The following is a 22739-nucleotide window of genomic DNA, read 5'->3' as shown; positions in this document are numbered from 1 at the left end:
AAAAATGATACCTCACTTGTGTGGGTAGGCCTAGCGCCCGTGACAGGAAATGCCCCAGAACGCAACGTGGACACATCACATTTTTTTTTAAAGAAAACAGAGGTGTTTTTTGCAAAGTGCCTACCTGTAGATTTTGGCCTCTAGCTCAGCCGGCACCTAGGAAAACCTACCAAACCTGTGCATTTCTGAAAACTAGAGACCTAGGGGATTCCAAGATGGGATGACTTGTGGGGCTCTGACCAGGTTCTGTTACCCAGAATCCTTTGCAAACCTCAAACTTTGGCTAAAAAAACACATTTTCCTCAAATTTTGATGACAGAAAGTTCTGGAATCAGAGAGGAGCCACAAATTTCCTTCCATCCAGCGTTCCCCCAAGTCTTCCGATAAAAATGATACCTCACTTGTGTGAGTAGGCCTAGCGCCCGCGACAGGAAATGCCCCAGAACTCAACGTGGACACTTCACATTTTTTAAAAAAAAACAGAAGTGTTTTTTTCAAAGTGCCTACCTGTAGATTTTGGCCTCTAGCTCAGCCGGCACCTAGGGAAACCTACCAAACCTGTGCATTTTTTAAAACTAAGGACCTAGGGGAATCCAAGATGGGGTGACTTGTGGGGCTCTGAACAGGTTCTGTTACCCAGAATCCTTTGCAAACCTCAAACTTTGGCTAAAAAAACACATTTTCCTCAAATTTTGATGACAGAAAGTTCTGGAATCAGAGAGGAGCCACAAATTTCCTTCCATCCAGCGTTCCCCCAAGTCTTCCGATAAAAATGATACCTCACTTGTGTGGGTAGGCCTAGCGCCCGCAACAGGAAATGCCCCAAAACGCAACGTGGACACATCACATTTTTTTAAAGAAAACAGAGGTGTTTTTTGTAAAGTGCCTACCTGTAGATTTTGCCCTCTAGCTCAGCCGGCACCTAGGGAAACCTACCAAACCTGTGCATTTTTGAAAACTAGAGACCTAGGGGAATCCAAGATGGGGTGACTTGTGGGGCTCTGACCAGGTTCTGTTACCCAGAATCCTTTGCAAACCTCAAAATTTGGCTAAATAAACACGTTTTCCTCACATTTTGGTGACAGAAAGTTCTGGAATCAGAGAGGAGCCACAAATTTCCTTCCACCCAGCGTTCCCCCAAGTCTCTCGATAAAAATGGTACCTCACTTGTGTGGGTAGGCCTAGCGCCCACGAAAGGAAATGGCCCAAAACACAACGTGGACACATCACATTTAAAAAAAAAAAACTTAGGTGTTTTTTGCAAAGTGCCTACCTGTAGATTTTGGCCTCTAGCTCAGCCGGCACCTAGGGAAACCTACCAAACCTGTGCATTTGTTACACTAGAGACCTAGAGCAATCCAAGATGGGATGACTTGTGGGGCTCTGACCAGGTTCTGTTACCCAGAATCCTTTGCAAACCTTGAAATTTGGCTAAAAAACACATTTTCCTCACATTTTGGTGACAGAAAGTTCTGGAATCAGAGAGGAGCCACGAATTACCTTCCACCCAGCGTTCCTCCAAGTCTCCCGATAAAAATGATACCTCACTTGTGTGGGTAGGCCTAGCTCCCGCAACAGGAAGCGCCCCAAAACGCAACATGGACACATCACATTTTTGAAAGAAAACAGATGTGTTTTTTGCAAAGCGCCTACCTGTAGATTTTGGCCTCTAGCTCAGCCGGCACCTAGGGAAACCTACCAAACATGTGCATTTGTTAAACTAGAGATCTTGGGGAATCCAAGATGGGATGACTTGTGGGGCTCGGACCAGGTTCTGTTACCCAGAATCCTTTGCAAACCTTAAAATTTGGCTAAAAAAAGACATTTTCCTTACATTTTGGTGACAGAAAGTTCTGGAATCAGAGAGGAGCCACAAATTTCCTTCCACCCAGCGTTCCCCCAAGTCTTCCGATAAAAATGATACCTCACTTGTGTGGGTAGGCCTAGCGCCCGTGACAGGAAATGCCCCAGAACGCAACGTGGACACATCACATTTTTTTTTAAAGCAAACAGAGGTGTTTTTTGTAAAGTGCCTACCTGTAGATTTTGGCCTCTAGCTCAGCCGGCACCTAGGAAAACCTACCAAACCTGTGCATTTCTGAAAACTAGAGACCTAGGGGATTCCAAGATGGGATGACTTGTGGGGCTCTGACCAGGTTCTGTTACCCAGAATCCTTTGCAAACCTCAAACTTTGGCTAAAAAAACAAATTTTCCTCAAATTTTGGTGACAGTTCTGGAATCAGAGAGGAGCCACAAATTTCCTTCCACCCAGCGCTCCCCCAAGTCTTCTGAAAAAAATGATACCTCACTTGTGTGGGTAGGCCTAGCGCCCGCAACAGGAAATACCCCAGAACGCAATGTGGACACATCACATTTGTTTAAAGAAAACAGAGGTGTTTTTTGCAAATTGCCTACCTGTAGATTTTGGCCTCTAGCTCAGCCGGCACCTAGGGAAACCTACCAAACCTGTGCATTTGTTACTCTAGAGACCTAGAGCAATCCAAGATGGGATGACTTGTGGGGCTCTGACCAGGTTCTGTTACCCAGAATCCTTTGCAAACCTTAAAATTTGGCTAAAAAACACATTTTCCTCACATTTTGGTGACAGAAAGTTCTGGAACCAGAGAGGAGCCACGAATTACCTTCCACCCAGCGTTCCTCCAAGTCTCCCGATAAAAATGATACCTCACTTGTGTGGGTAGGCCTAGCGCCCGCAACAGGAAGCGCCCCAAAACGCAACGTGGACACATCACATTTTTGAAAGAAAACAGATGTGTTTTTTGCAAAGCGCCTACCTGTAGATTTTGGCCTCTAGCTCAGCCGGCACCTAGGGAAACCTACCAAACATGTGCATTTGTTAAACTAGAGATCTTGGGGAATCCAAGATGGGATGACTTGTGGGGCTCGGACCAGGTTCTGTTACCCAGAATCCTTTGCAAACCTTAAAATATGGCTAAAAAAAGACATTTTCCTTACATTTTGGTGACAGAAAGTTCTGGAATCAGAGAGGAGCCACAAATTTCCTTCCACCCAGCGTTCCCCCAAGTCTTCCGATAAAAATGATACCTCACTTGTGTGGGTAGGCCTAGCGCCCGTGACAGGAAATGCCCCAGAACGCAACGTGGACACATCACATTTTTTTTTAAAGAAAACAGAGGTGTTTTTTGTAAAGTGCCTACCTGTAGATTTTGGCCTCTAGCTCAGCCGGCACCTAGGAAAACCTACCAAACCTGTGCATTTCTGAAAACTAGAGACCTAGGGGATTCCAAGATGGGATGACTTGTGGGGCTCTGACCAGGTTCTGTTACCCAGAATCCTTTGCAAACCTCAAACTTTGGCTAAAAAAACTAATTTTCCTCAAATTTTGGTGACAGTTCTGGAATCAGAGAGGAGCCACAAATTTCCTTCCACCCAGCGCTCCCCCAAGTCTTCTGAAAAAAATGATACCTCACTTGTGTGGGTAGGCCTAGCGCCCGCAACAGGAAATACCCCAGAACGCAATGTGGACACATCACATTTGTTTAAAGAAAACAGAGGTGTTTTTTGCAAATTGCCTACCTGTAGATTTTGGCCTCTAGCTCAGCCGGCACCTAGGGAAACCTACCAAACCTGTGCATTTGTTACACTAGAGACCTAGAGCAATCCAAGATGGGATGACTTGTGGGGCTCTGACCAGGTTCTGTTACCCAGAATCCTTTGCAAACCTTAATATTTGACTAAAAAACACATTTTCCTCACATTTTGGTGACAGAAAGTTCTGGAATCAGAGATGAGCCACGAATTACCTTCCACCCAGCGTTCCTCCAAGTCTCCCGATAAAAATGATACCTCACTTGTGTGGGTAGGCCTAGCGCCCGCAACAGGAAACGCCCCAAAACGCAACGTGGACACATCACATTTTTGAAAGAAAACAGATGTGTTTTTTGCAAAGCGCCTACCTGTAGATTTTGGCCTCTAGCTCAGCCGGCACCTAGGGAAACCTACCAAACATGTGCATTTGTTAAACTAGAGATCTAGGGGAATCCAAGATGGGATGACTTGTGGGGCTCTGACCAGGTTCTGTTACCCAGAATCCTTTGTAAACCTTAAAATTTGGCTAAAAAAATACATTTTCCTTAAATTTTGGTGACAGAAAGTTCTGGAATCAGAGAGGAGCCACAAATTTCCTTCCACCCAGCGTTCCCCCAAGTCTTCCGATAAAAATGATACCTCACTTGTGTGGGTAGGCCTAGCGCCCGTGACAGGAAATGCCCCAGAACGCAACGTGGACACATCACATTTTTTTTTAAAGAAAACAGAGGTGTTTTTTGCAAAGTGCCTACCTGTAGATTTTGGCCTCTAGCTCAGCCGGCACCTATGAAAACCTACCAAACCTGTGCATTTCTATAAACTAGAGACCTAGGGGATTCCAAGATGGGATGACTTGTGGGGCTCTGACCAGGTTCTGTTACCCAGAATCCTTTGCAAACCTCAAATTTTGGCTAAAAAAACAAATTTTCCTCAAATTTTGGTGACAGTTCTGGAATCAGAGAGGAGCCACAAATTTCCTTCCACCCAGCGCTCCCCCAAGTCTTCCGAAAAAAATGATACCTCACTTGTGTGGGTAGGCCTAGCGCCCGCAACAGGAAATACCCCAGAACGCAATGTGGACACATCACATTTGTTTAAAGAAAACAGAGGTGTTTTTTGCAACTTGCCTACCTGTAGATTTTGGCCTCTAGCTCAGCCGGCACCTAGGGAAACCTACCAAACCTGTGCATTTTTGAAAACTAGGGACCTAGGGGAATCCAAGATGGGGTGACTTGTGGGGCTCTGACCAGGTTCTGTTACCCAGAATCCTTTGCAAACCTCAAAATTTGGCTAAAAAAACACATTTTCCTTACATTTCGGTGACAGAAAGTTCTGGAATCTGAGAGGAGCCACAAATTTCCTTCCACCCAGCGTTCCCCCAAGTCTCCCAGTAAAAATGATACCTCACTTGTTTGGGTATGCCTAGCGCCCGTGACATGAAATGCCCCAAAACACAATGTGGACACATCACATTTTTTTATGAAAACAGAGGTGTTTTTTGCAAAGTGCCTACCTGTAGATTTTGGCCTCTAGCTCAGCCGGCACCTAGGGAAACCTACCAAACCTGTGCATTTTTTAAAACTAGAGACCTAGGGAAATCCAAGATGGGGTGACTTGTGGGGCTTTGACCAGGTTCTGTTACCCAGAATCCTTTGCAAATCTCAAAATTTGGCGAAAAAAACACATTTTCCTCTCATTTCGGTGACAGAAAGTTCTGGAATCTGAAAGGAGCCACAAATTTCCTTCCACCCAGTATTCCCCCAAGTCTCCCGATAAAACTGATACCTCACTTGTTTGGGTAGGCCTAGTGCCCGTGACATGAAATGCCCCAAAACACAACGTGGACACATCACATTTTTTTAAAGAAAACAGAGGTGTTTTTTGCAAAATGCCTACCTGTAGATTTTGGCCTCTAGCTCAGCCGGCACCTAGGGAAACCTACCAAACCTGTGCATTTCTGAAAACTAGTGACCTAGGGGAATTCAAGATGGGGTGATTTGTGGGGCTTTGACCAGGTTCTGTTACCCAGAATCCTTTGCAAATCTCAAATTTTGGCGAAAAAAACACATTTTCCTCTCATTTCGGTGACAGAAAGTTCTGGAATCTGAAAGGAGCCACAAATTTCCTTCCACCAAGCGTTCCCCCAAGTCTCCCGATAAAAATGATACCTCACTTGTGTGGGTAGGCCTAGCGCCCTTGACAGGAAATGCCCCAAAACACACCGTGGACACATCACATTTTTTTTAAAGAAAACAGAGGTGTTTTTCACAAAGTGCCTACGTGCAAATTTTGGCCTCTAGCTCAGCTGGCACCTAGGGAAACCTACCAAACCTGAGCATTTTTTAAACTAAAGAGCTAGGGGAATCCAAGACGGGATGACTTGTAGGGCCCTGACCAGGTTCTGTTACCCAGAATCCTTTGCAAACCTCAAACTTTGGCTAAAAAAAAATTTTCCTCAAATTTTGGTGACAGAAAGTTCTGGAATCAGAAAGGAGCCACAAATTCCCTTCCACCCAGCGCTCCCCCAAGTCTTCCGAAAAAAACGATACCTCACTTGTGTGGGTAGGCCTAGCGCCCGCAACAGGAAATACCCCAGAATGCAACGTGGACACATCACATTTGTTTAAAGAAAACAGAGGTGTTTTTTGAAAATTGCCTACCTGTAGATTTTGGCCTCTAGCTCAGCCAGCACCTAGGGAAACCTACCAAACCTGTGCATTTGTGAAAACTAGAGACCTAGGGGAATCCAAGATGGGGTGACTTGTGGGGCTCTGACCAGGTTCTGTTACCCAGAATCCTTTGCAAACCTCAAAATTTGGCTAAAAAACCAAATTTTCTTACATTTCGGTGACAGAAAGTTCTGGAATCAGAGAGGAGCCACAAATTTCCTTCCACCCAGCGTTCCTCCAAGTCTCCCAGTAAAAATGATACCTCACTTGTTTGGGTATGCCTAGCGCCCGTGACATGAAATGCCCCAAAACACAACGTTGACACATAACATTTTTTTAAAGAAAACAGAGGTGATTTTTGCAAAGTGCCTACCTGTAGATTTTGGCCTCCAGCTCAGCCGGCACCTAGGGAAACCTACCAAACCTGTGCATTTTTAAAAACTAAGGACCTAGGGGAATCCAAGATGGGGCGACTTGTGGGGCTCTGACCAGGTTCTGTTACCCAGAATCCTTTGCAAACCTCAAACTTTGGCTAAAAAAACACATTTTCCGCAAATTTTGGTGACAAAAAGTTCTGGAATCAGAGAGGAGCCACAAATTTCCTTCCACCCAGCGTTCCCCCAAGTCTTCCGATAAAAATTATGCCTCACTTGTGTGGGTAGGGCTAGCGCCCACAACAGGAAATGCCCCAGAAGGCAAAATGGACAGATCACATTTTTTGAAAAAAAACAGAGGTGTTTTTTGCAAAGTGCCTACCTGTAGATTTTGGCCTCTAGCTCAGCCGGCACCTAGGGAAACCTACCAAACCTGTGCATTTCTGAAAACTAGAGACTTAGGGGAATCCAAGATGGGTTGACTTGTGGGATTCTGACCAGGTTCTGTTACCCAGAATCCTTTGCCAACCTCAAACTTTGGCTAAAAAAACACATTTTCCTCAAATTTTGGTGCCAGAAAGTTCTGGAATCAGAGAGGAGCCACAAATTTCCTTCTACCAAGCGTTCCCCCAAGTCTTCCGATAAAAATGATACCTCACTTCAGTGGGTAGGCCAAGCACCCGCGACAGGAAATGCCCCAAAACGTAACGTGGACACATCAAATTTTTTTAAAGAAAACAGAGGTGTTTTTTGCAAAGTGCCTAGCTGTAGATTTTGGCCTCTAGCTCAGCCGGCACCTAGGGAAACCTACCAAACCTGTGCATTTTTGAAAACTAGAGACCTAGGGGTTTCCAAGATGGGGTAACTTGTGGGGCTCTAACCAGGTTCTGTTACCCAGAATCCTTTGCAAACCTCAAACTTTGGCTAAAAAAACACATTTTCCTCAAATTTTGATGACAGAAAGTTCTGGAATCAGAGAGGAGCCACAAATTTCCTTCCATCCAGCGTTCCCCCAAGTCTTCCGATAAAAATGATACCTCACTTGTGTGGGTAGGCCTAGCGCCCGCAACAGGAAATGCCCCAGAACGCAACGTGGACACATCACATTTTTTTAAAGAAAACAGAGGTGTTTTTTGTAAAGTGCCTACCTGTAGATTTTGCCCTCTAGCTCAGCCGGCACCTAGGGAAACCTACCAAACCTATGCATTTTTGAAAACTAGAGACCTAGGGGAATCCAAGATGGGGTGACTTGTGGGGCTCTGACCAGGTTCTGTTACCCAGAATCCTTTGCAAACCTCAAAATTTGGCTAAAAAAACACGTTTTCCTCACATTTTGGTGACAGAAAGTTCTGGAATCAGAGAGGAGCCACAAATTTCCTTCCACCCAGCGTTCCCCCAAGTCTTCCGATAAAAATGATACCTCACTTGTGTGAGTAGGCCTAGCGCCCGCAACAGGAAATGCCCCAGAAAGCAACGTGGACAATTCACATTTAAAAAAAAAAAAACAGAGGTGTTTTTTTTCAAAGTGCCTACCTGTAGATTTTGGCCCCTAGCTCAGCCGGCACCTAGGAAAACCGACCAAACCTGTGCATTTCTGAAAACTAGAGACCTAGGGGAATCCAAGATGGGTTGACTTGTGGGATTCTGACCAGGTTCTGTTACCCAGAATCCTTTGCAAACCTCAAAGTTTGGCTAAAAAAACACATTTTCCTCAAATTTTGGTGCCAGAAAGTTCTGGAATCAGACAGGAGCCACAAATTTCCTTCCACCAAGCGTTCCCCCAAGTCTTCCGCAATAAATTGATACCTCACTTCAGTGGGTAGGCCAAGCACCCGCGACAGGAAATGCCCCAAAACGTAACGTGGACACATCAAATTTTTTTAAAGAAAACAGAGGTGTTTTTTGCAAAGTGCCTAGCTGTAGATTTTGGCGTCTAGCTCAGCCGGCACCTAGGGAAACATACCAAACCTGTGCATTTTGTTAAACTGGAGACCTAGAGCAATCCAAGATGGGATGACTTGTGGGGCTCTGAACAGGTTCTGTTACCCAGAATCCTTTGCAAACCTTAAAATTTGGCTAAAAAAACAAATTTTCCTGAAATTTTGGTGACAGAAAGTTCTGGAATCAGAGAGGAGCCACAAATTTCCTTCCACCCAGCGTTCCCCCAAGTCTCTCGATAAAAATGATACCTCACTTGTGTGGGCAGGCCTAGCACCCGTGACAGGAGACGTCCCAAAACGTAACGTGGACACATCACATTTTTTTAAAGAAAACAGAGGTGTTTTTTGCAAAGTGCCTAGCTGTAGATTTTGGCCTCTAGCTCAGCCGGCACCTAGGTAAACCTACCAAACCTGTGCATTTTTGAAAACTAGAGACCTAGGGGAATCCAAGATGGGGTAACTTGTGGGGCTCTGACCAGGTTCTGTTACCAAGAATCCTTTGCAAACCTCAAACTTTGGCTAAAAAAAGACATTTTCCTCAAATTTTGGTGACAGAAAGTTCTGGAATCAGAGAGGAGCTACAAATTTCCTTCCACCCAGCGTTCCCCCAAGTCTTCCGATAAAAATGATACCTCACTTGTGTGGGTAGGCCTAGCGCCCGTGACAGAAAATGCCCCAGAACGCAACGTGGACACATCACATTTTTTTTAAAAGAAAACAGAGGTGTTTTTTGCAAAGTGCCTACCTGTAGATTTTGGCCTCTAGCTCAGCCGGCACCTAGGGAAACCTACCAAACCTGTGCATTTCTGAAAACTAGAGACCGAGGGGATTCCAAGATGGGATGACTTGTGGGGCTCTGACCAGGTTCTGTTACCCAGAATCCTTTGCAAACCTCAAACTTTGGCTAAAAAAACACATTTTCCTCAAATTTTGGTGCCAGAAAGTTCTGGAATCAGAGAGGAGCCACAAATTTCCTTCCACCAAGCGTTCCCCCAAGTCTTCCGATAAAAATGATACCTCACTTCAGTGGGTAGGCCAAGCACCCGCGACAGGAAATGCCCCAAAACGTAACGTGGACACATCACATTTTTTTTAAAGAAAACAGAGGTGTTTTTTGCAAAGTGCCAAGCTGTAGATTTTGGCCTCTAGCTCAGCAGGCACCTAGGTAAACCTACCAAACCTGTGCATTTTTGAAAACTAGAGACATAGGGGTTTCCAAGATGGGGTAACTTGTGGGGCTCTGACCAGGTTCTGTTACCCAGAATCCTTTGCAAACCTCAAACTTTGGCTAAAAAAACACATTTTCCTCAAATTTTGATGACAGAAAGTTCTGGAATCAGAGAGGAGCCACAAATTTCCTTCCACCCAGCATTCCCCCAAGTCTTCCGATAAAAATGATACCTCACTTGTGTGGGTAGGCCTAGCGCCCGCAACAGGAAATGCCCCAGAACGCAACTTGGACACATCACATTTTTTTAAAGAAAACAGAGGTGTTTTTTGTAAAGTGCCTACCTGTAGATTTTGCCCTCTACCTCAGCCGGCACCTAGGGAAACCTACCAAACCTGTGCATTTTTGAAAACTAGAGACCTAGGGGAATCCAAGATGGGGTGACTTGTGGGGCTCTGACCAGGTTCTGTTACCCAGAATCCTTTGCAAACCTCAAAATGTGGCTAAAAAAACACGTTTTCCTCACATTTTGGTGACAGAAAGTTCTGGAATCAGAGAGGAGCCACAAATTTCCTTCCACCCAGCGTTCCCCCAAGTCTTCCGATAAAAATGATACCTCACTTGTGTGAGTAGGCCTAGCGCCCGCAACAGGAAATGCCCCAGAACGCAACGTGGACACATCACATTTTTTTAAAGAAAACATAGGTGTTTTTTTTCAAAGTGCCTACCTGTAGATTTTGGCCCCTAGCTCAGCCGGCACCTAGGGAAACCGACCAAACCCGTGCATTTTTTAAAACTAGAGACCTAGGGGAATCCAAGATGGGGTGACTTGTGGGGCTCTGACCAAGTTCTGTTACCCAGAATCCTTTGCAAACCTCAAAATTTGGTGAAAAAAACACATTTTCCTCAAATTTTGGTGACAGAAAGTTCTGGAATCAGAGAGGAGCCACAAATTTCCTTCCACCCAGCGTTCCCCCAAGTCTCTCGATAAAAATTGTACCTCACTTGTGTGGGTAGGCCTAGCGCCCACAAAAGGAAATGGCCCAAAACACAACGTGGACACATCACATTTTTTGAAAGAAAACTTAGGTGTTTTTTGCAAAGTGCCTACCTGTAGATTTTGGCCTCTAGCTCAGCCGGCACCTAGGGAAACCTACCAAACATGTGCATTTGTTAAACTAGAGATCTAGGGGAATCCAAGATGGGATGACTTGTGGGGCTCTGACCAGGTTCTGTTACCCAGAATCCTTTGCAAACCTTAAAATTTGGCTAAAAAAACAAATTTTCCTGAAATTTTGGTGACAGAAAGTTCTGGAATCAGAGAGGAGCCACAAATTTCCTTCCACCCAGCGTTCCCCCAAGTCTCTCGATAAAAATGATACCTCACTTGTGTGGGCAGGCCTAGCGCCCGTGACAGGAGACGTCCCAAAACGTAACGTGGACACATCACATTTTTTTAAAGAAAACAGAGGTGTTTTTTGCAAAGTGCCTAGCTGTAGATTTTGGCCTCTAGCTCAGCCGGCACCTAGGTAAACCTACCAAACCTGTGCATTTTTGAAAACTAGAGACCTAGGGGAATCCAAGATGGGGTAACTTGTGGGGCTCTGACCAGGTTCTGTTACCCAGAATCCTTTGCAAACCTCAAACTTTGGCTAAAAAAAGACATTTTCCTCAAATTTTGGTGACAGAAAGTTATGGAATCAGAGAGGAGCCACAAATTTCCTTCCACCCAGCGTTCCCCCAAGTCTTCCGATAAAAATGATACCTCACTTGTGTGGGTAGGCCTAGTGCCCGTGACAGGAAATGCCCCAGAACGCAACGTGGACACATCACATTTAAAAAAAAAAGAAAACAGAGGTGTTTTTTGCAAAGTGCCTACCTGTAGATTTTGGCCTCTAGCTCAGCCGGCACCTAGGGAAACCTACCAAACCTGTGCATTTCTGAAAACTAGAGACCGAGGGGATTCCAAGATGGGATGACTTGTGGGGCTCTGACCAGGTTCTGTTACCCAGAATCCTTTGCAAACCTCAAACTTAGGCTAAAAAAACTAATTTTCCTCAAATTTTGGTGACAGTTCTGGAATCAGAGAGGAGCCACAAATTTCCTTCCACCCAGCGCTCCCCCAAGTCTTCCGAAAAAAATGATACCTCACTTGTGTGGGTAGGCCTAGCGCCCGCAACAGGAAATACCCCAGAACGCAATGTGGACACATCACATTTGTTTAAAGAAAACAGAGGTGTTTTTTGCAAATTGCCTACCTGTAGATTTTGGCCTCTAGCTCAGCCGGCACCTAGGGAAACCTACCAAACCTGTGCATTTTTTAAAACTAGAGACCTAGGGGAATCCAAGATGGGGTGACTTGTGGGGCTCTGACCAGGTTCTGTTACCCAGAATCCTTTGCAAACCTCAAAATTTGGCTCAAAAAACACATTTTCCTTACATTTCGGTGACAGAAAGTTCTGGAATCTGAGAGGAGCCACAAATTTCCTTCCACCCAGCGTTCCCCCAAGTCTCCCAGTAAAAATGATACCTCACTTGTTTGGGTATGCCTAGCGCCCGTGACATGAAATACCCCAAAACACAACGTGGACAAATCACATTTTTTTAAAGAAAACAGAGGTGTTTTTTGCAAAGTGCCTACCTGTAGATTTTGGCCTCTAGCTCAGCCGGCACCTAGGGAAACCTACCAAACTTGTGCATTTTTTAAAACTGGAGACCTAGAGCAATCCAAGATGGGATGACTTGTGGGGCTCTGACCAGGTTCTGTTACCCAGAATCCTTTGCAAACCTGAAAATTTGGCTAAAAAACACATTTTCCTCACATTTTGGTGACAGAAAGTTCTGGAATCAGAGAGGAGCCACGAATTACCTTCCACCCAGCGTTCCCCCAAGTCTTCCGATAAAAATGATACCTCACTTGTGTGAGTAGGCCTAGCGCCCGCAACAGGAAATGCCCCAGAACGCAACGTGGACACTTCACATTTAAAAAAAAAAAACAGAGGTGTTTTTTTTCAAAGTGCCTACCTGTAGATTTTGGCCCCTAGCTCAGCCGGCACCTAGGGAAACCGACCAAACCCGTGCATTTTTTAAAACTAGAGACCTAGGGGAATCCAAGATGGGGTGTCTTGTGGGGCTCTGACCAGGTTCTGTTACCCAGAATCCTTTGCAAACCTCAAAATTTGGCGAAAAAAACAAATTTTCCTCAAATTTTGGTGACAGAAAGTTCTGGAATCAGAGAGGAGCCACAAATTTCCTTCCACCCAGCGTTCCCCCAAGTCTCTCGATAAAAATGGTACCTCACTTGTGTGGGTAGGCCTAGCGCCCACGAAAGGAAATGGCCCAAAACACAACGTGGACACATCACATTTTTTGAAAGAAAACTTAGGTGTTTTTTGCAAAGTGCCTACCTGTAGATTTTGGCCTCTAGCTCAGCCGGCACCTAGGGAAACCTACCAAACATGTGCATTTGTTAAACTAGAGATCTAGGGGAATCCAAGATGGGATGACTTGTGGGGCTCTGACCAGGTTCTGTTACCCAGAATCCTTTGCAAACCTTAAAATTTGGCTAAAAAAACAAATTTTCCTGAAATTTTGGTGACAGAAAGTTCTGGAATCAGAGAGGAGCCACAAATTTCCTTCCACCCAGCGTTCCCCCAATTCTCTCGATAAAAATGATACCTCACTTGTGTGGGCAGGCCTAGCGCCCGTGACAGGAGATGTCCCAAAACGTAACGTGGACACATCACATTTTTTTAAAGAAAACAGAGGTGTTTTTTGCAAAGTGCCTAGCTGTAGATTTTGGCCTCTAGCTCAGCCGGCACCTAGGTAAACCTACCAAACCTGTGCATTTCTGAAAACTAGAGACCTAGGGGAATCCAAGATGGGGTAACTTGTGGGGCTCTGACCAGGTTCTGTTACCCAGAATCCTTTGCAAACCTCAAACTTTGGCTAAAAAAAGACATTTTCCTCAAATTTTGGTGACAGAAAGTTCTGGAATCAGAGAGGAGCCACAAATTTCCTTCCACCCAGCGTTCCCCCAAGTCTTCCGATAAAAATGATACCTCACTTGTGTGGGTAGGCCTAGCGCCCGTGACAGGAAATGCCCCAGAACGCAGCGTGGACACATCACATTTTTTTTAAAAGAAAACAGAGGTGTTTTTTGCAAAGTGCCTACCTGTAGATGTTGGCCTCTAGCTCAGCCGGCACCTAGGGAAACCTACCAAACCTGTGCATTTCTGAAAACTAGAGACCGAGGGGATTCCAAGATGGGATGACTTGTGGGGCTCTGACCAGGTTCTGTTACCCAGAATCCTTTGCAAACCTCAAACTTAGGCTAAAAAAACAAATTTTCCTCAAATTTTGGTGACAGTTCTGGAATCAGAGAGGAGCCACAAATTTCCTTCCACCCAGCGCTCCCCCAAGTCTTCCGAAAAAAATGATACCTCACTTGTGTGGGTAGGCCTAGCGCCCGCAAGAGGAAATACCCCAGAACGCAATGTGGACACATCACATTTGTTTAAAGAAAACAGAGGTGTTTTTTGCAAATTGCCTACCTGTAGATTTTGGCCTCTAGCTCAGAAGGCACCTAGGGAAACCTACCAAACCTGTGCATTTTTGAAAACTAGAGACCTAGGGGAATCCAAGATGGGATGACTTGTGGGGCTCTGACCAGGTTCTGTTACCCAGAATCCTTTGCAAACCTCAAAATTTGGCTAAAAAAACACATTTTCCTTACATTTCGGTGATAGAAAGTTCTGGAATCTGAGAGGACCCACAAATTTCCTTCCACCCAGCGTTCCCCCAAGTCTCCCAGTAAAAATGATACCTCACTTGTTTTGGTATGCCTAGCGCCCGTGACATGAAATGCCCCAAAACACAACGTGGACACATCAAATTTTTTTAAAGAAAACAGAGGTGTTTTTTGCAAAGTGCCTACCTGTAGATTTTGGCCTCTAGCTCAGCCGGCACCTAGGGAAACCTACCAAACCTGTGCATTTTTTAAAACTGGAGACCTAGAGCAATCCAAGATGGGATGACTTGTGGGGCTCTGACCAAGTTCTGTTACCCAGAATCCTTTGCAAACCTTAAAATTTGGCTAAAAAACACATTTTCCTCAAATTTTGGTGACAGAAAGTTCTGGAATCAGAGAGGAGCCACGAATTACCTTCCACCCAGCGTTCCTCCAAGTCTCCCGATAAAAATGATACCTCACTTGTGTGGGTAGGCCTAGCGCCCGCAACAGGAAACGCCCCAAAACGCAACGTGGACACATCACATTTTTTAAAGAAAACAGATGTGTTTTTTGCAAAGTGCCTATCTGTAGATTTTGGCCTCTAGCTCAGCCGGCACCTAGGGAAACCTACCAAACATGTGCATTTGTTAAACTAGAGATCTAGGGGAATCCAAGATGGGATGACTTGTGGGGCTCTGACCAGGTTCTGTTACCCAGAATCCTTTGCAAACCTTAAAATTTGGCTAAAAAAACAAATTTTCCTGAAATTTTGGTGACAGAAAGTTCTGGAATCAGAGAGGAGCCACAAATTTCCTTCCACCCAGCGTTCCCCCAAGTCTCTCGATAAAAATGATACCTCACTTGTGTGGGCAGGCCTAGCGCCCGTGACAGGAGACGTCCCAAAACGTAACGTGGACACATCACATTTTTTTTAAGAAAACAGAGGTGTTTTTTGCAAAGTGCCTAGCTGTAGATTTTGGCCTCTAGCTCAGCCGGCACCTAGGTAAACCTACCAAACCTGTGCATTTTTGAAAACTAGAGACCTAGGGGAATCCAAGATGGGGTAACTTGTGGGGCTCTGACCAGGTTCTGTTACCCAGAATCCTTTGCAAACCTCAAACTTTGGCTAAAAAAAGACATTTTCCTCAAATTTTGGTGACAGAAAGTTCTGGCATCAGAAAGGAGCCACAAATTTCCTTCCACCCAGCGCTCCCCCAAGTCTTCCGAAAAAAATGATACCTCACTTGTGTGGGTAGGCCTAGCGCCCGCAACAGGAAATACCCCAGAACGCAACGTGGACACATCACATTTTTTTAAAAAGAAAACAGAGGTGTTTTTTGCAAAGTGCCTACCTGTAGATTTTGGCCTCTAGCTCAGCCGGCACCTAGGGAAACCTACCAAACCTGTGCATTTTTTAATACTAGAGACCTAGGTCAATCCAAGATGGGGTGACTTGTGGGACTCTGACCAGGTTCTGTTACCCAGAATCCTTTGCAAACCTCAAAATTTGGCTAAAAAAACACATTTTCCTTACATTTCGGTGACAGAAAGTTCTGGAATCTGAGAGGAGCCACAAATTTCATTCCACCCAGCGTTCCCCCAAGTCTCCCAGTAAAAATGATACCTCACTTGTTTGGGTATGCCTAGCGCCCGTGACATGAAATGCCCCAAAACACAACGTAGACACATCACATTTTTTTAAAGAAAACAGAGGTGTTTTTTGCAAAGTGCCTACCTGTAGATTTTGGCCTCTAGCTCAGCCGGCACCTAGGGAAACCTACCAAACCTGTCCATTTTTGAAAACTAGAGACCTAGGGGAATCCAAGATGGGGTGACTTGTGGGGCTTTGACCAGGTTCTGTTACCCAGAATCCTTTGCAAATCTCAAAATTTGGCGAAAAAAACACATTTTCCTCTCATTTCGGTGAGAGAAAGTTCTGGAATCTGAGAGGAGCCACAAATTTCCTTCCACCCAGCGTTCCCCCAAGTCTCCCGATAAAAATGATACCTCACTTGTGCGGGTAGGCCTAGCGCCCTTGACAGGAAATGCCCCAAAACACAACGTGGACACATCACATTTTTTTAAAGAAAACAGAGATGTTTTTCGCAAAGTGCCTACCTGCAGATTTTGGCCTCTAGCTCAGCCGGCACCTAGGGAAACCTACCAAACCTGTGCATTTTTTAAACTAAAGTCCTAGGGGAATTCAAGACGGGATGACTTGTGGGGCTCTGACCAGGTTCTGTTACCCAGAATCCTTTGCAAACCTCAAACTTTGGCTAAAAAAACAAATTTTCCTTAAATTTTGGTGACAGAAAGTTCTGGAATCAGAGAGGAGCCACAAATTTCCTTCCACCCAGCGTTCCCCCAAGTCTCCCGATAAACATTATACCTCACTTGTGTGGGTAGGCCTAGCGCCCGTGACAGGAAATGGCCCAAAACACAACGTGGACACATCACATTTTTTCATAGAAAACAATGCCTACATGTGGATTTTGGCCTCTAGCTCAGCCGGCACCTGGGGAAACCTAGCAAACCAGCACATTTTTGAAAACTAGAAACCCAGGGGAATCCAAGATGGGGTGACTTGTGGGGCTCTGACCAGGTTCTGTTACCCAGAATCCTTTGCAAACATCAAAATTTGGCCCAAAAAACACTTTTTCCTCTCATTTCGGTGACAGAAAGTACTGGAATCTGAGAGGAGCCACAAATTTCCTTCCACCCAGCATTCCCCCAAGTCTCTTGATAAAAATGGTAACTCACTTGTGTGGGTAGGCCTAGCGCCCACGAAAGGAAATGGCCCAAAACACAACGTGGACACATCACATGTTTTCACAGAAAACAGAGGTGTTTTTTTGCAAAGTGCCTACCTGTGGATTTTGGCCTCTAGCTCAGCCGGCCCCAGGGGAGGCAGAAATGGCCTAAAATAAATTTGCCACCCCCCAACCCCCCCCCCGGGAGCAACCCTTACCTACGGGGTCGCTCCCCCTGCGTGACATTGCCGCCAAAAAAAAATCCCCGGTGCCTAGTGGTTTCTGCCCCCTTGGGGGCAGATTGACCTCAAATCGGCCAATCTGCCCCCAAGGGGGGCAGAAATGGTCTAAATACAATTTGCCCCCCAGGGGAGCGACCCTTGCCTAATGGGTCGCTCCCCATCTCTAAAAAACAAACAAACAAACAAAAAAACACCAAAAAAAAATTTGCCCTGGCGCCTGGAGGTTTCTGCCCCCCCCCCCCCGGGGGCAGATCGGCCTAATAACAATAGGCCGATCTGCCCCAGGGGGGGGCAGAAATGGCCTAAAATAAATTTGCCCCCCACCCCCCCAACTCTCCCCCCGGGAGCGACACTTGCCTACGGGGTCTCTCCCCCTGCGTGACATTGGCGCCAAAAAAAAAAACCCCGGTGCCTAGTGGTTTCTGCCCCCTTGGCGGCAGATTGACCTAAAATCGGCCAATCTGCCCCCAAGGGGGGCAGAAATGGTCTAAATACAATTTGCCCCCCAGGGGAGCGACCCTTGCCTAATGGGTCGCTCCCCATCTCTAAAAAACAAACAAACAAACAAAAAAACACCCAAAAAAAAATTTCCTGGACGCCTTGAAGTTTCTGCCCCCACCCGGGGGCAGATTGGCCTAATAACAATAGCATTTCTCTTTCGATCACGCTGGAAGCTGATCTTCCAGTGCGATGGGGGAGACCCTGTGACAAATCAGTGTGCGCTCGCGTGATGACGTCACAGGGGGGTGAGAGATGTCGCAGGTGGAAGGGGAAGGGCTTACCCTTCCATCCCTGCCTTGTGGGAGTGGGTGGGGAGCACAGGGGGAGCGCTAACGCTCCCACCAGTTCCCGTGCTTTGGACAAGGTCACCTCGTCCAAGGCACTCGAGAGGTTAAGGGGCTACTTAAGTGGGTGGCACAATCAGTGCTGCAGGCTCACCAGTAGCATTTAATCTACAGCCCTGGGCACATATAGTGCACTCTACTAGGGACTTATAAGTATATTAAATAGTCCAATTGGGTATGATCCAATGTTACCATATTTAAAGGGAAAGAGCATATGCACTTTAGCACTGGTTTGCAATGGTAAAGTGCACAGAGTCTAAAAACCAGCAAAAACAGTATCTAAAAAGTGGAGGGAGGGTGGCAGGCAAAAAGTTAGGGGTGACCAACCTAACGATGTCAGGTCTAACAGTGCTCATAAAGATCAACTATTTTAATTGAATCTTTGAATTGAACTGTTGGGGAGGTCATTGTGAAACAGAGTGTCACTGTCTCAGTGTACTGTTGAAGTCTAAAGTCAAGGAATCCATGGATAAACCTGTGGCAGACTGGGGTTCCTTGATAGAGCTTCTTCTTGGCACGCATGCATAAGCCAGGATGGAAATGTTGCTTGGCAGTGCTTTCTGGGTGCTCTGGAATCTGTGTGGCGCAAGAGTAATGCTTAATGGTATAGATCACTGGAAAAATCAAGGTGCCACATCACTACTATCCCCAAAAAAAGGCTTTCTTTTTCTTGTTTGTTAGTTTATAGTTACTTGTAACTAAAGGAAGGAGGGCAAATGCATTTTTGCTTGCCAATTAACAATGGTGCCTGGCTGTTGTCAATATTTAGATTGCGTGAGGTGTATTTTCTTTTATGACTGTATGCAGTGGCATTTTTTCCTATAGGGTGAATTTGGTGTGACATGTTACTGAGAAGTTGCTAAATGCCAGCAAGTATGTAATGATAGTTCTAGTCATGAGCTCAACTCAGGTAGAATTTTTGATTTGCATTAAAAGTCATAAAAGGATGTTTTTTTGCTGTACGCCCACTGTGCTGCAGGTTCAGGGGCATTTTTGACAGACAGCAGTTTAAAGTGGATACGTTTATTGAATGTTGATGCTGAGGGAGACACTTGCTACATGATTTGTTCATGAGGCAGTTCCCAGGTTCTTGAATTTGGACATAGTGTTCTGCTAGTGCCTCACAAAGTTCTTGAGAGTGATAAATGCTTAAAGAATTGTATTCCGAATTCTGGAATTCAGTAATGACTGTGTCTAACTGCTTCAGAAATGCAAAGGATGAAATGGAGCCTCTTATCTTTCTCTGTAGTGGTTCTTCTATGGTATGATGAGAATTTTGTGTTTAAGATGAGTCTCGAAAAAGTAGCAAAATAGTTATTTTTGTCAAATGAACTGATGTGTTTCGATTAATAGGCCCTTTTAGTTGAAGGTGCGTGGCTGATTGAGTGGAACCAGAGACTGTTGGTGGAAGTTCAAGACTCATACATTTGAAAAGAGGTATCTGTTTTCAGAGATCCACAACTCACACTAAATCAATACACAGCTAATGATTTCACTGTTAAAAAGAAAAAGTACTTTGTACTTTAAGTCATTTGCAATTAAATTATGAAAAACATAGTATTACTAATGTGCTCAATGAAAAGCAGACCTCTGGTATATTCGAAACTACAAATCTCTACTTCGAGGTCTCCTTATGATTACATTTCTCACAGTGTTTTCAACGTAGAGGCCTTTCCAAATGTATTTGTGAGAGTTCACAATATAAAGGCCCTTTCTATTACACTTGTCAAGTAGTTCACAATGTGCGACCCCTTCCTGTTGTATTTGCCAGAAAGTTCACAACGTAAACACGCTCTCTTAAAAGTGTCTCCATAAGTTATTAGCAATGGATCTACCTCATACAAAGCTAACACGATTGCTGCAAAAAAAATTTGTTTTTCATTTAAGGATTTCTCTAGTCAAACATCAAAAGGCATGAAAAAGCAGCACAGTTAGCAAACGTGAGGACTGAATAGTTACTTTTTTACATTTTGTATTGAGGATCATAGAAACAGAAATACAAAAAGTCCTTAAATAAGTAACTAAACGCCGAAAAGTAACCACATGCCCTTAAAATGCCATTCAAGGGTCCAACATTTTCGCATTATACAATACCATGATTCACTATTCATAAATAATCGTCGTTTTACAACATAATACAAGTCTGCGAGCAACTGCCATAGCTAAAAAAAACTCAAATATAATTTCCCCTTGACCTTAGCGAATTGATCGTCTATACTAAGCAACATCAGCTACTGTGAGATTGAAACCTGTGTATTCAACGTAGCCCTAAATAAAACACACTGATTGCTTACTTTAAAGCCCTTAGCGTTCTACAGCAATAAAAAAAAACAAATGCACAATATCTGCTTTGCTTCTTTAACAGCGCAGGCAGTTGGAGTCAGGTCTTTTCCCTCAGCTATATAACTTAGACGGTGTGTAATACAGATTATATTAGTTCTATAGTGTTGGCTCTTCAACCTTGCCAAAAGTAAAAACTTTCCGGCCTATGTCCAATGATCGCTGAAAAAATATATTTCTAGATCTAACCGCTGTTCTCCTGAGCCAATTCACTGCTTGCAATTCCCGACCATCTAAGCTTAAATCAGAGAGTGATTTATACACTGCCTTGACCTTCACATCCCCAGAACAGCTCAGGGATTGAACACTTGGGACCGATTTATGCAGATTTCAAATTTGTTTTGTGATTACATGAGCTGGAACATTCAAGGCTTTCTCCAGTCAAACGTCAAAAGACATGAAAACATTAGCATAGTTAACAAACGTGAGGATTCAAGTGACACAAAACACAACCAGTATTAGAACTGACCTTTGATATTTATGTTTAATTACATTAGACCAGATGCATTAGAAAATTACAACTCAATTTATACGAGCATCTGATACTGATTGTTCATTTTTGAGCAAACATCAGAACCTATTTAAGGAGTCACATTTTATAGCACTTGCTAAGGTGCAGCACCTGTATTCACTTGACCAAAGATAAATGCCACTAAGGGTCTGATTAATATCTCACACACCTGATCTAAAAAATCATCAAGAGTGTTTTTAAATGCAGCCATGTACTTGTGTGTATGATATATACCACTTACATGGAGGTTATAGCTGGAAAGTACTTGGGCCCGTATTTATACTCCGTTTGCGCCGAATTAGCGTCGTTTTTTTCGACGCAAATTAGGCGCAAAACTAACGCCATATTTATACTTTGGCGTTAGACGCGTCTAGCGCCAAAGTATGGGCAAATAGCGTCATTTGTTTGCGTGAACGCCTTCCTTGCGTTAATGAGATGCAAGGAAGGCGTTCCCGTCTAAAAAAATGACGGCGACGCAAATGCGTCGTATTTATACTCCCGGGCAAAAATCACGCCCGGGAGGTGGCGGGTCAAAAAAACCCGCATTTGCGCCACTATTTAACGCCTGGGTCAGGGTAGGCGTTAAGGGGCCTGTGGGCTCAAAATGAGCCCACAGGTGCCCTTCCCTGCCCCCAGGGACCCCCCCTGCCACCCCTGCCCACCCCAGGAGGACACCCAAGGATGGAGGGACCCACCCCAGGGACATTCAGGTAAGTTCAGGTAAGTATAATTTTTTACATTTTTTATTTTTTTTTGGGTGGCATAGGGGGGCCTTATTTGTGCCCCCCTACATGCCACTATGCCCAATGACCATGCCCAGGGGACATAAGTCCCCTGGGCATGGCCATTGGGCATGGGGGCATGACTCCTGTCTTTACTAAGACAGGAGTCATTTAAATGGCGTCTGGGCGTCGAAAATAATGGCGCAAATCGGGTTGAGGCGATTTTTTTGCCTCAACCTGACTTGCCCCATTTTAAGACGCCCTAACGCCATTTTCCCCCTACGCCGGCGCTGCCTGGTCTACGTGGTTTTTTTCCACGCACACCAGGCAGCGCCGGTCTGCTAGCGCCGGCTAACGCCATTCCATAAATACGGCACCCGCATGGCGCTTCAGAATGGCGTTAGACGGCGCTAAATTTTTTGACGCTAAACTGCGTTAGCGCAGTTTAGCGTCAAAAAGTATAAATATGGGCCTTGGTGCTTGCATGATATATGACACACATTGAACAGCCACTGCACATTTTATGTAAGACAATCTCACGTACTTTTAACTTAATAATAATTGTTTTGTTATTTCTTCCAGAGAAATACATGTGTACAAAAGTACACTTGACAATCGAGGGCAACTCGACTTGCAAAAGAATCATCACTGGCAACTAAAACAATGAGGCATAGGGTTATCAATAACGCAGTAGGTGCAGTGGTACTGGGCCCAGAGCTGTGAGGGCCCAAAGCCCCTTAGAAGCAAAGGTCCCCATTTCTTTCTCCGCTGTGGCTCATATTACCCTTGCTGCATCCCTGAAAAACACAAATTGGTATTGTATTGCATTGTATTTAGATTGTACAGCAGTTGTGAGGCTTGAAGTGGTTCTTGAT

The sequence above is a fragment of the Pleurodeles waltl genome, chromosome 11 (assembly GCF_031143425.1).
Source record: "Pleurodeles waltl isolate 20211129_DDA chromosome 11, aPleWal1.hap1.20221129, whole genome shotgun sequence".
Classification (NCBI taxonomy): Eukaryota; Metazoa; Chordata; class Amphibia; order Caudata; family Salamandridae; genus Pleurodeles; species Pleurodeles waltl.
The sequence above is the reverse complement of the archived record's forward strand: the minus strand, read 5'-3'. Positions refer to the sequence as shown.